The sequence below is a fragment of the Tauraco erythrolophus genome, chromosome 15 (assembly GCF_009769465.1).
Source record: "Tauraco erythrolophus isolate bTauEry1 chromosome 15, bTauEry1.pri, whole genome shotgun sequence".
Taxonomy (NCBI): domain Eukaryota; kingdom Metazoa; phylum Chordata; class Aves; order Musophagiformes; family Musophagidae; genus Tauraco; species Tauraco erythrolophus.
The window spans coordinates 785,305-797,110 of record NC_141479.1 but is presented as its reverse complement, the minus strand read 5'-3'; the positions used below and the strand labels follow the sequence as shown (position 1 = coordinate 797,110).

The 11,806-nt window shown below is 57.1% G+C and overlaps 2 non-coding genes across 2 annotated transcripts; one reads left to right on the top strand and one right to left on the bottom strand.

Annotated features, from left to right (window-relative positions):
* Positions 1-10,773: 10,773 nt before the first annotated feature.
* On the top strand, positions 10,774-10,856 carry TRNAL-CAG (transfer RNA leucine (anticodon CAG)). Its single transcript has one exon. It is a non-coding gene; the product is annotated as a tRNA-Leu (tRNA).
* Positions 10,857-11,143: 287 nt separating this feature from the next.
* On the bottom strand, positions 11,144-11,226 carry TRNAL-CAG (transfer RNA leucine (anticodon CAG)). The gene has a single exon. It is a non-coding gene; the product is annotated as a tRNA-Leu (tRNA).
* Between the last annotated feature and the right edge of the window lie 580 nt (positions 11,227-11,806).

Sequence of the window (11,806 nt, the reverse complement as noted above, 5' to 3'; positions counted from 1 at the left end):
GTTCCCGCGGCTGGCAGCAGGACGGGCACGCAGCGACGGATTACGGGCAGTACTTCCCGACCGCTTGCTGTGTCCTCCGGAGCAGCGCAGCTGCTGCAGCTCGTTCCAGGATGATGAAGCCCCGAGACGGGTTTTGAGCTGGTTTTCAGCTCCCCCGCACGCATGGCGGGGTGACGACAGGAGGCGGAGGGAAGAGCGGGACAGGGAGGGAATACTGCCTGCTCCGGAGATACGGCTCCCGGAATTCCCCGGCCGCAATGACATCAGCTTTTCCCAGCGCACGCAGGGCAGCTCCAGCCTCCTTGGGAAACTGTTTCAGGAGTCACCTGCTCCATCCTCCTCTCCCACCGATGTGTCCCTTGGCCAGCCAGCCTGTGCCAAGGCACCGCTGTCCTTCGGCTCTCCCCGCCCCCGACCCTCAGCTCCTTGATGCCCATTAAGCTCATTATTTACCCCGAATGCTTCCTCTGGCAGCTGTTTTATTCGGTCATTAGGCCAAAAGAGGTGGCATTTGCTGGTGAGGATCACAAGTTCATCAGCGAGACTGGTGAGCTCAGGCCAGGCTGCCTCTTAGGGGCATCGCCAAAGAGCTCCTCGTTCCCCGGCCATGCCCTCTGCGGCGTGTGCTTGGTACCGCAGCCTTGACTTTGGTTAAGCACCAAGGTCTCAGCCATCAGGGTCCTGCTGATGCTGAGAGCAGGAGTAAGAGGCCTCCAGAAGCAACCAGGCTGGATGGAGGGCTTCCCAGCGCCAGCACGGAGCCACGTCTGAAGCCAGGTCAACACAATGGTCACATCCTGCACCTTTACTTTCTCTTTCATCTCAGATCCCTGCAGAACACGCAACAATTTTCCCCTTCCAACTCCCTCCACTGAAAGATGAAGATAAGATCAAGACTGAGGCAGTGTGGTTGCCTTTGAAATCTTTTTTCCCGCAGAGTTTTCTTAGGGCTGGTGGAAACCTGGCTCCTCTGTGCTGTGGGAAATTCCAACGGCTCCACTTAGGATTTTATTCCTAAAGACTGAAAACCCCTAGGTTTCCTTACGATGCATTTTTAAAACATTTGGAGAAACTCCCAGCCTGTAACTTCACCCTTTGCTTATATTGTAACAGAAGATAAAAGCCATTTCAAGGAAATCAAATCAAATCAAAATTAAAACCTTGGAATACCCTCTTTGATCCAGCCAGAACAGAATATCCTGCATCTGTTGGGATGTTTTCTGGCCCCTTCCCCAGGCTGGCCAGAGCCTTACAGGAAATTTTTATTCCGGGAACTGGCTTTGCCCAAGGTCGTCAGGCACCGTGGCTGTGGGCAGGGGTGGCACGGCCCACACCTCCCCTGAAGAAACAGGTTCTGCTTCTGCAAAGGGGTTACTGCCAGCGACGGCTGAGGCTGCGGACGGGTTCCAGCACGCACACGGAGCGGGAGGGCGGCTGCTGTGTTTGCTGAAGGCACGACGTGCCACAGGCGTTGCTGTTTCATGGCACAACCAGCTCCTTGGCAGGGTAAGGCAGCTGCTTCTCCTGCGCGGGCTGGGCTGGGGGTGCCGTGCCTGGTAGGGAACGCGTCCAGGACACTCTCGGAGACCTCCCTTTGCTCCCAGTGAGCTCGGCAGCTGGATCTGGAGGTGGCATCTGCACAAGGAGACCTTGCAGCTGCAGCCTCAACGCGGCTCTGTGGGACATGGTGAGCCGTCAAGTGCCAGCAGTGGCATGGGTCTAAGCCACCAGCAAGCCCTGCAGTTCCCACCGACAGCGGGACACAGAGGCACAGAAATTGGCTCTGATGGGAGCGGGCAGCTCCGATGAGTGGTGACAAACCTGGGCTGCAGCTGGCAGAAAACTGGCATCACCGGTCCCAAGCCGCTTCCCTTACCACCCTCCCCATCCCATCGCTCATCCGCCCCTCCAGCGCGCCAGTGCCAGCCTCTCACCACACTTCTTTTAGGTCCTGCAGCATTGAAAACCCAAATTCAGAGGACCCGCTGTAGCACAGGAGATATTTCTGCTGTGACTAGTGATAAATCAATATGTTGCATTGATCTGACAGTGAAGGATCTCAGGACTTCTCTGGGCTCGTCTTAGCTTCAGCTGATTTTAGCTGCTTTAGTTACGGTAGAAATTGTCTAGGCAATTGCTGTTGTCTTAATTTGATTAGTTTTGCTTTAGTTTCTAGGAATAGCAAGTAGTTGCTCAGCGTGGCTCTGGGACTGTAGATCAAATTGTGATGTGGATGAGGGCAGGCAGAGGAGGACACCAGCAATCCCAGTCCATACACACGAATCACAGCACCCGAGCAGTGGTGTGCATGACCCTGAGAGCCAGGGACAACCAGCTTTCAAGGAAACAAAGAGCAGAGAAACTGAGTAACTGGGAACCAGGGAACACAGACTCTGCTAAGAAAATGTATGAAAACGAAACTGAGCAGACCAGGACTGAGGAGGAAGAAAGCCCACCATGAACATGCCACATCCTTCTGACAAGGACCACAGACTGGGGCAACTCATCACAGTCCTTCCCCATTCCTCCTTAGGAGGACTGGAAGGAAGCTTCTTGAGGTTACCCTTGGCACCCAAAGGCTCTCTGAAGTGGTGGTGTGGCACCCAAAGAAAAGCAGAAGATAGTAGGAAGAGGGCTGGTTTTGCCTCCCATATAACTTGAACTGTAGGATGAATGAGGAAGGCCCTTGGGCTGGTCTGAAACATGGACAAGGGAGAACCAGGAAGGTCTGTGCACCTGCTGTCGAGTGTGGGCAGAGGGACCGTGCACAGGGCACTGTGCACCGTTGGAGCTGGGACTATAACCCTTGGGCCACCTAACACAGGTCCAGGTTTGGTCCCCAGCACTCACAAAAGGCCTCTGTGGCTCATGCCAGACAGTTTGGTGTCGAGGCTGGAGCCTGGGCTGTCTGGCTCCCGCTCCGGCTCTGCTTCCTATCAGGATGGGTGTCCTGCTCCTTCAACACTGGCTGTGCTACGGAGAAAGGGAGAGCAAGGTCTGGTGTAGACTGGGTGTTGGTGACATCACCAGGCTTAGAAGCCTGGTCTGACGCCATACCCCTATCCCTTGGGTGCTCACTGGTGTCGTGGGTTAGGTCGATCCGGCAACTAAACCCCACGCAGCTCTCCCACTCCAGTGAAGTGGAGAGAAGAAAAATGTAATAAAAGGGCTGAGGGTCGAGACAGGAACAGGGCAGCACCCACCGACCGTGGTCCCGGGCAAAAGAGGCTGTTTTCTTAAAGCAAAGCAGTTTATTAACAGCTACCTACAAAGAGAAAAGCAAACAAAAATGATTACTTGAGAGGATAACAAGAAAACAAGGCCAGATCCTAAAAACACCACCACTCCCCCCCTTTGCCTTTTCTTCCTGGCTCTACCTCCCCCCCCAGCGGCGCAGGGGGCAGGGAATGGGGGGGTGCAGGTCAGTTCATCCCGTGCTGTTACTGCCGCTTCTCTTAAAGGAGGAGGAGCCCTTACACCATTGTCCCTTGCTCCAGTGGATCCCCTACTCACGGCGAAAGCGTGAGTCCTGCCCGCAGGATGCAATCCTTCCCCAACAGATTGCTCCAGGTGTGGGCTTTACCACAGTCTCAGATTCTTGGGGAGTTGTGGCCACTCTCTCTGGTGTGGGGCGTCACATCGACCTTAAATGCGCCTCCACACAGACTTCAAATGCATAAATGCATCTCGACCTGTGCCCGTGGCTCACAATAGTCCCAGGCTCGGGCATCTCCTTTAACAAAGCACCTCCCCACCGGCGGGGGCATCCCACGGGCTCTAGATGCACCGTGCTCAGGCTCTGGCATCTCTTCTCGACGTGGGTCCTCCACGGGCTGCGAGTGGGTCTCTGCTCCCCCGGGACCACCTTTAGCTGCGAGGGGCAGCACTCGCCGTCTCACCACTGGTCTGCAAGGGGGACTCAGCTGCGGCACACGTTGTCCCGTTCCATCTCACTGACCTGGTGTCTGCATGGCCGTTTCTCTCAGTTCTCAGCCCTTTCTGGGTGAACTCGGCCCGGTGGGCACCACGGGAGCGGAGCTCTCCCCGAGTTCCCCAAGCGGCTCTGCCGCCACCATCCTCAGCAGGTGGCACCGGCCCGGGCCACCAGCCCAGCTGGGCGCTGGGAAGCAGGAGCTGTGCCCCCCTCCCCTCTCCTGGGCACAGGCACACCTTTCCGGTTTCTTTGTCCGACGTAAATAGGGCAATTCGCAGAGGCGCCGATTGGCTCAAGCCCCGAGGGGGATGGGAGTCCGGTCTGATGGGCAGCTTCTGCCACCCGGACCTCCCCCCCCCACTTCAAACCATGACAACCGGCAACCATTAGCCAGGAGCTTGGCTTTCTGCTCCAAACCACGGACACCACCAGCCAAAGGGCCAGATCTGTCTTCCCCATGAGAGATGTGAAAGCACCTCCAGCATTTCCCCCAGCTTTGCCAGGGCTGGTCATAGGCAGGTGCAAGTTGTACACAGGGTCAAGGTGGAAGGAACGAGTGACTAATGCGGGAGGAATGTCTCTTGAAGGCTAAAAGCAACTTGGTATGGCAATATGCAAAACAATATGCAAAGAGAACAAGGGCCGTGTCCTAAACAAACAGGAAACAGTGCCAGAATATCGCCCGTCTTCTACTGGGTGTTTCCATGTTGGAAATTCCTTGGCTATTCTTGGTTCCTCGTGCAAGAAGGACTATGCGGTGCTTGTTACTGTAGGTTTGTCTTCCTGGAAATCACGTGCTGACTGGAGAAAAAGGAAAAGTTGGTGAGACCCAGGAGGCTGCATGTGACCTGGAAGAAAGATGCCAGAGCTGATCAGATGAGAGTGCTGATCATTGAGAAATAGGGCAGCCAGCAGGACCAGGGAAGGGATCGTTCCCCCTGTACTCGGCACTGGTGAGGTCACACCTCAAATACTGTGTTCAGTCTTGGGCCCTTCACTACAAGACCTTGAGGTGCTGGAGTGTGTCCAGAGAAGGGCAACGGAGCTGGTGAAGGGTCTGGAGCACAAGTCTGATGAGGAGTAGCTGAGGCAACTGGGGTTGTTCAGTCCAGAGAAAAGGAGGCTGAGGGGAGACCTTCTCACTCTCTACACCTACCTGAAAGAGGTCATAGCAAGGTGGGGATCAGTCTCTTCTCACAAGGGACAGGATGGGAAGAAATGGCCTCAAGTTGTGCCAGGGGAGTTTAGATTGGATATTAGGAAAAATTTCTTTACCAAAAGGGTTGTCAAGCATTGGAACAGGCTGCCCAGGGAAGTGGTGGAGTTACCATCCCTGGAAGTGTTTAAAAGACATGTAGACGTGGTGCATAAGGACATGGTTTAGTGGTGGACTTGGCAGTGCTGGGTTAACGGTTGGACTCGATGATCTTCAAGGTCTCTTCCAACCTAAACAACTCTATGATTCTATGATTTCCACTGCATGGTCTGTTCAACAGCTCCCAAGAGCTCAGGAGATGGTCCTCCTGCAGCAGGGAAGCTCAGCAGCCCTGGTAGCAGGTACTAACAACATCCTTTGCCCTCCACGATGTTGTCCATGATCTCTCTCCTGGATGCTTGCTGGAAAGAGGCAGCAGGAACACTTAACTTTTGGGAAGACCCAGCCAGTCTTCACGCTGCAAAGGAGACAGGCTGACCCAGGGCTCCATCTCCAGACATATGACAAGATTCTCTTTCCCCTGCTAATGCTCCCAGCTCTGCCTCGTGGCAGCTCACCACCTCTCAGTGGAGTGACCAGTCTGGCACAATCCCCCTTTACTGCAGCCCAAGAGCATTAGACTCCAGGGAGCTGAAGCACCACCACCACGGCAGAGCTTCCACACTCACCAGAACCGGGCTCCTCCGGTTTCTCTCGAGGAGCACACACGCGGCGAGGTCCGTGAGCCGGGAGCCTGGCGGTGCACGTACTGCAGATGAGGCCAGCGCCTGCAGCCGGTCCCCGACACGTGGGACCTGATTCCCAGACTTCAGTCTGGAGAAACCTTGATGGCCTTTCCCGTGACATGGCACTGGGTGGTGTGGCCCAGAGCAGACCAGGACCAACCCAACATCCTCCTCTCTCCCAGGATGCTCCAAGGCAACCGGTGTCAGACTTGGGAGGAAGCCAAAAGTGGCCTCTCGTGTTGGAGATGCCCTCAAGCCTCTGCTTAATGAAGAGCTCTTGAGCCTAATAAGAGAGAATTAAATGACAGGGGATCCAAAAAATCTATTTGGCACTGCCTGACTTTGTATTTTCTCACATTAAAGAAAAAGGCAGGAAATGAGGAGCAGACATCCGGGGCCGTCCGCAGCCAGCACTGCGGGGGATGGAACAACTCCTACGTGGGAAGTTGACCAGTGCAGGGCTCGTGTTTTTAAGAAACCTCTTTACTTAGAAAACTTTTTTTAAAATAGCAAAGAACATCACCCAGACTTTCACTTCTCTGAACACGATGGCTTCCTCCTTCCTCGTGAAGAAGGAGAAATTTGGGCTCCAGCACACAGGGCAAAGTGCTGATGCTGTGTGTTTTCCCACGGCGAGGCAGCCCACAGCTACCGCTCAGCATCCCAAGCCAACCGGGCTGCAGGACACAACTTCCCCCCCCGACAGCATCACACCGGAGCGGCAAGCTGGTGGCTGATGCCAGCGGGACGTTGCATGGCAAGGTGCACACCTGCAGCAGGAATCGGTGCCTCTCCTCGGCAGCTGGAGCAGCCAGAACTGCGCACAAATCCTTTGGCAACTGTCCCACGGGGACTGCCGAGGACCGCGGCGGCTGCCACAATAAACAAGATTTAAGCTGGTTGAAAATAGGACGAGTAAAGAACCAAACACGGAGCTGGTTAGCTCGCAAAGCGGTGAAGCTCTTCCTAAACAGAGAAGAGTCACTTGTCCCCCGCGGAGCGACGCAGCCACCGGGCACAAACTCTTCCCTAGGGCAGGGGACGGGGAAGGGTCTGGGGACGATGTGCCTGGATGAAATCGGGGCGGCTTGGCGGACGAGGGGAAGGGGCGTGCTGGGACTCCACCAGAATGGGTTCACCTGAGCACGTTGGGCCCCTGGGTCCTGCCACGATCCTACGGCACTGGAGAGATGCCCTGATGCTGTAACCCTTCTGCCCAGCTGCAGGCCCTGAAGGTAATGTTTCCACGGAGCTGGCGTGATGAAGGAGTGCCAGGTGGTCCCCAAGAGGGTGGTCTCTCACCACTGCACTGCAGGGAAGAGAGGGGAGAAGGGCAGTGGGGCTGGTCAGGGTGGGCACGACAGAAACCTCCGTGTGCCGCAGGAGGCCATGGATGCTGCAGCAGCTGGTGCCAGGCCTTTCTGTGGCACAGGAGTGGCTGTGCTGTGCCTCAGCCCAGAGAGGAACAGGAGGGGTCTCCCGTCCTTCTTATTCTGGAAGAGGATCCTGCCAGAGCCACTGCAGGAACAGGCAGAAGGTGGGGAGCAGGAAAAGTGCCATGGCTCTGCTGTTTCACCTCAGCCAGGTTAGTGCTATTCCCACTTCTCCATCCAACATGTTCACACACGAATGGTTTCAGTCTCCAAGAAGGGAACTTACCAGAAGCAGCTTTGTTTATTGCCTTCTTGGAAAGGCCCACCTTTTCCCATCTCCTGCAGGACCAGTTTGACATGAGCTTATCGTTAAGCCGTGATGGCGGGTGAAGGAGAGATCCAGAAAACCTCTCAACCCCCAACAGTCTCTCCATGAGAGATGGTGGCACCTGCGGGCCAGTCCCAAAGGCCAAGAGGAGCTGCCACATGCAACACTGGGACCATTGGCACGCCCTGGTCTGAGCTGAGCCCTCTCATCTCACAAGCTTTCAGATCCCTGCCAGTGTCCCATAGAAATGGGACACCACAGCCCACCAGACCAGAGCTGTCACCTGGCTTGTTCAAGCAGCCCTTCCTGCCAAGGCTTGGCCATGACCATGTACCAACCACCCCACCAGTGCCCAGGGACGCACATAAGCAGCAGCAAACAGCCCGAAGAGACCGAAGGGCTTCCAACACCTAACAAGCCTTGACATGAAGTTGCACAATAAACACACAGGCTGGGCAGGAAAACAAACCCAGACACACTAATCTCTGTGCAGGCTCTTAACCGTTTTCAAGCCTTGCTGGCTCGACTGGGAGACCAGAAAGCCACCAGACCCCTTCCCTCTCTCCCACCCAAGCTTTTCTAGACCCCATGTTGTAACAACCATCTGTCTCCTTCTGCTGTGCTTTCGCCCAGAGCCTCCACGCTCCCGCCAACTTTCAGCTATAACCCCACTAGTGTCCTGATCCCTCACCAGTTTGGTCCCAGGGAAACACACTTTTGCCTTACCCAAACTTTCTGGGACCATCACACCTGCCCCATCACCTGGTGCAAGAGCTCCTTCAGCTCCTGATCAGCTGGGGTGGGTGTTTTTAGGGTCAATGCAGCTGCCTCATCTCCTGAAGAGCAATAGGCTCCAAATGCTGGCCATTAGCATTTTGGTGTTGGCTGGGGACAGTTAAAAAAGGGGTTGCTGGGGGTGAGGACAAGGGAAGTTTCTGTCCTGGGTCATGATTCGTCATATTAACCCCAAGAAGGCAGCAGGGGAGAATCAAAGAAAGCAGAGACGAGGCATGTCTGGGATTCAAAATGCAATTTAATCCCCCCTGGGACAGAGCTGATCTCAAGCCAGGGCTTGTGATGGAAGGCAGCCCTGCTCACGCCTGCGTGCCGAAACAAAACGGACCGTCTGCTGCAGGAGCTGGCGTGCCCGTGCTCCTTCTCCTTGAGCTGGACCACAGCCCAGAGACCTCCCCACCAGCGTCCACCCAGCCCTGGCCCACACCTCCAGAGCACCAGAGGTTCACCAGCTCCAGGCCAGCGGGGTGAAATTCAGGGAACAGCCTGATTGCAGGCAGCAAGATGCCCTGAGGACCCCCAGAGCTGCGACAGAGCGGGTGGGGGAGCACTGGCAAGCGCTAGAGCACAGGTTCCCTCCTGGAGGGGCGCAGGGCAGCGGTGCAGCCGTCCCCTAAGAGCCCCCCCGGCCACCACCCACAGGCATCCGCCGAGAGGAAAGACCCTCATCAGCAAAGGATGTGCCGCGTCCCCTGGGCACTCACCGGATGGCTGATAACAAAAACCCCAAACACTCGAGGTGCCCCCAGCCCCAGCCCCTCGCTGACCCCACCACCCCAAAGGTGACAGAGGCCACGAGGAAGGGACACGCAACCTTTCCTGCTCTTTGAAAGGGTCCCCAAGGAGATCACACCACCTCTGCCCCAACGGAAGGTTCCTGCGGAGTTTCCAGAGCTGGAAGGCCTCTGCCTCTGCCTGCAGCAGATGATGCCATCGTGCGGCAGTTGTTACTTCCTCGGCTGAAGCATCTGCACTAAAAATTGCTGCTTCTGCTCCGGAGTTAATTAGCAAACCCCTCTGCCCTGCCAAAGTGTCTCTGCAAGGAGATCCCCTCGCCGGGTGCTGATAACTGGGAGTCGGCATCGATGGACTGGGGCTCCCAAACGCTGACCTCCCTGCAGGTCCTGGGCATCCCCCAAGCTGGGCTGCTCCTGCGGGGCAGGAAAGGGCCCTCTGGGGACAAGCCCAGCCCGGGAGGGTGCCAGGCTCCTGCAGACCCCACGCAGAAGCTGGACTCAGGAGGTGATTTCAGCGCCGCTGTATCATTTCCTGCTTGTTGAGCTGCAGCTTGTGGATGCAGATAAACATCTCCGCTCTGAGGCCGCCGGGACTTTCACTGCAGGACAATGGGGATGACTTAAAAGTTCAAAAAATAGCTTTCTCCGCCGGCTGTTTGTGTTGCTCTGCATGTGGCTTTTTCCCTTTCCTCCCCCAATTCACTTCTCCCTCATCTGGCTGCTCTCCCAGCTTCCTTTCGTAGCGACAGCTCATGCGAAGGGAGCCAAGAACAACTCCTCCGCGCCGGCACCGTGGGCCGGCAGGGTAGGAAGCTGCAGGCAGGCTCGGTACAGATCCCCCCTAAATCACTGCCTAAAGTATTTAAAGGAAAAACCATTTCTGGGAAAGGCTTAAACCAAGCCGCTGGGGAGCCCGTGCCCGGCGGCCAAACCTGGGCCTCAAAGCCCGTGGGGCTCAGCAGGGGCTGAGGGGGTTTTGGCCGCAGCGGCTGGATGGAGGTGGGATGTGCAACCAGGGCCACGTGCCACCCTCCCATCCCATCCTGGTGCGGTCCCGCATGCTTCTCCAGAATACATCACACCACGTTTCACATAAAACCAGTGTTAAATATGCTCCAGAGAAGCAGCAGGAGCTGTCACAAGGTGCTGATTTGTGTTTTTCTGTAGAGAATTCCAAGCGCTGATTTCTCCGCGACTGGCCCACGTCGCGACGAGCCGCCCCCCATCGCACCCTCAGCGGGACACCGCCGGCTCTCCCCGGTCCCCCTTGCTCGATCCACGAACAAGCGGGCGCGCAAGGCGAAGGGCCGCCGTGCTTCCTCTCCTCCTCACGCTTCCCAAGGGCTGCCCAAGGCGGCCCGGCAGGATGCTGGGCACAGACCTCCCGGGCACCGACCGAGCGCGGGACGAACACCCCCGAGCGGCACCGCGGCGTGCGCGCAGGAGGGCGGCCGGCCCCTCCGCCCCGCGCGGGCCGGGACCGGGGTACGGGCCCCCGGGGGCCACAGAACCACCGCTCGGGACCCGCGGCCGGCGCCGCTCGACACCCGCAGCCCCCGCCCGGGGCACGGAGCGGCGGGGGGAGGGCGGGGGGGTGTCGGTGCGGTGGGGCTCGGCCCGGCTGCGCGCCGTGTAGCGCGGGGCGGGGAAACCGCGTCCGACGGTGTCAGGATGGCCGAGCGGTCTAAGGCGCTGCGTTCAGGTCGCAGTCTCCCCTGGAGGCGTGGGTTCGAATCCCACTTCTGACAACTCCCCGATCTTTTTCCTTTCAACCTTAATTAAGGCTAATTGGGTTTAATTGACAGGTGGATTTTTTTTTTTAAATCGGTTCTCGACACCACCACCCCCACACACCCCCAAAAGATAAAAGCGACAGCTGGCTTTTGCGCCTCCGGGCAGCCGCTTTTACCTTTTGGGGGTGAGAGACTTGGCGAAGGGATGAGTGAGTGTGTCGAGAACCGATTTAAATAACACACACGCATCAATTAAACCCAATTAACCGTAATTAAGGTTGAAAGGGAAAAGATTCGCGCGTTGTCAGAAGTGGGATTCGAACCCACGCCTCCAGGGGAGACTGCGACCTGAACGCAGCGCCTTAGACCGCTCGGCCATCCTGACCCGCCGCGACAAGCGCCCCCCGCCGCCGTCTTCCCGCAGCGCCGCGCCGGTGCCCCCGCCAGGTCGTTGACGATCGTCCCGAAGCGGCCCCGGTGAGCGGGGAGAGGTGCCCGAGGGAAAGCGGGTGTCAGCCTCGACTTCCAAAGGGCAGCCTCGCTCCCAGCCCTGGGAAGGTGGTGGAACCCCCTGGGAACCATCTCCGGGCAGGTGAACGTCATCAGGAGCAGCCAGCAGGGCTTCTCCTGGGGGAGGACACCAGCTTCCCAAACTTCTATGATTAAATTATGAGCCTGGCAGACGAGGGAGAGCAGCAGATGTTGTCTGCCTGGACTTCTGCAGGACCTTGCCACCATCTCCCATGAGATCCTCCTAGACAAGCTGTAACTGTCCAGGCACGAAGTCCAGCTGGAGGCCGGTACCCAGAGGTGTGTACCGCAGGGGTCAATGCTGGGTCCAGTCCTGCTTAACATCTTCATTAGTGATCTGGGTGATGGGGTGGGACGCACCCTTAGCGGCTTGGCAGATGACACCAAAGTGGGAAGAGTGGCTGATGCTCCAGAGGGTCTTGCTGCATCCAGAG